Raw genomic sequence first — 2,142 nt, forward strand, 5'->3', positions numbered from 1 at the left:
AATATCTAAAAAATTACAAAATTATGCAGTGTGCGCCAAAAAATAAGCTTCTGTCATTGACATAAATGGGTGTTGTTAATAAAATTAGATTTACCATCATGATACTTTATAATATATTCATTCGTTAACATTATTTATTGACAAAACCTGTATGTGAGGGAGAAATGTGAATAAGTTTCAATTAGTAATACTTAGTAATTGCTTGAAAACAATGATGGTATTCGGACAAAAATACTTCAGAAGATTCAGCTATTAGGAAACTTTTCCGAGGTAAAAGGGCACCCCTCCTATTGAGTTAATTGCACCCTATTCAAAAAATTTTGTGTAGTCTACTTTGCCTATTAAAAAAGATAAAAATAAATACTATGAATATTTTTGTAAACACCTTGTGATAGAAATACTGTATATATGATACAAGTAAATGATGTGACGGTAATGCCAAATTCATAAAACAAATAATGTAACTACAAGGCGGTGCAAATCTGCGTCAATAAGCAAATGAGTATACGTAAGATTATATGTAGGCATATGCTCTCCATAGGTAGGGATGGAACTATTCCGGACTCATGCATCCCATGCTGGTGAAGGACGAGTCGCCCAGTCTGTATCCAGCTCTTGTAGGAGATGCATTGTCTTAAATTATACTCCTTACAGAACAATCTGTATCTCGTTGATATACTCCGGTCCAAAACTTCCTACATGGCGCAGTATTTTACTTATGATCTTAAACGGCTGGCATGTCGACCCCACGAACACCTACAGTTGCTTCATGGAGATCTGCTGGCAGGATGAAATCTAACCAACCAGACCTTTGTGACAGCACTTGTGCACATTTATGGATGGCACGAGAGCAACGTGCAATCTAGGCCTTCCAGACTGGACATGCCAAAGTTAAACCATCTGGAACAAGTGATTTTCCAGTTAGGGTTCCAGCATCTGCAGCCCCTAAAAAGTGTTCAATGGAGATATCAACCGCAATGTTCCGATCATGGCAGAGATCCATGAAGTGTAAGCCGTGCTTTCGTATTTTGGTGCCTAAGGAAGACTATAATTGGTATTCTCTGGATTTCCTAACCTTACCCTTATCACCAATCACCAAAACATAGTCAAGCTCAAGGGAGATAGAGCTCTGGCAGAACTTCGTTAACCCAAGTTTTTTTTTCATACTGAAAGAGAGGACCATCAAATATTAATATACTATTAGTTATCTACCAGGTAAAAAAAGTTTTGTGTGCAGCTTTTTATCTAGTTTTCCGGACCTTGGAACCTCCCCTGACGAACGTGATGTTGAGTTGGAGGACAACATGGCAGTGGCTGTCACTATAGCAGCTGTCAATACTCTACATAAGGAAGAGCTCATGATGGACGTGAAAACAGTCAGTCTAAGGGCACCCAAAGATCCTGTATACCTGTTACTGATGGCGAAGGTATGTGCAGGTGATTGGTTCCTACAGAACTTACCGGAAGTAACCAGCCTTAAGCTGTTTTACGGTGTGAGAGATCGCCTATCAACTTTTAAAAACCAAGTTCTTTACACATACGCAGATGGGTATGTATGACCGGTAATCCCAGAGGAACTTTGTCGACAGATCACAGTAAACCTTCAAGCAGGTCACCAAGAAATTAACTCTATGCTCAGGAGGACTCCACAGTCCTTCTACTGTCCTAGTATTAAGGGCGACCTTCAGCAGAACAGGAATTGGTGAATTGTTTGCAACACATGTGCACCTTTATTATCAAAGGATTTAATAACTATCAAAAAACCCTCAAACTACGGTTTTTAATGTACGGTCACTGTTATGTTTCATCTAGATGGTCGGGTGTACCTGAGTTACGCTGATAGGCTCAAGGGATGGCCGGAAATAACCAAAGGGATATCCGTGTTTAAGAAATATGTTTTCATAGCTGGACGCGTGCTACCCTTTTGTTACGACATAAAATGTGGTCCAGATTGCATCAGTAATTTATTCTAAAAGCTTCTATGGTGAGATCAAAGTGGGCATTTTTGAGGAAGGCAATAAAGACGCAGAATTGTTAAACAAAAGCCCTCTATGGAAATGACCACTGCCAACGGTAATTAACTCCACCATTATAAGGGTATATTAACTTCAAGAAGAGATTTTCCAGGGGAGATAGGACATG

This window comes from Palaemon carinicauda, unplaced genomic scaffold (assembly GCF_036898095.1).
Source record: "Palaemon carinicauda isolate YSFRI2023 unplaced genomic scaffold, ASM3689809v2 scaffold13, whole genome shotgun sequence".
NCBI lineage: Eukaryota > Metazoa > Arthropoda > Malacostraca > Decapoda > Palaemonidae > Palaemon > Palaemon carinicauda.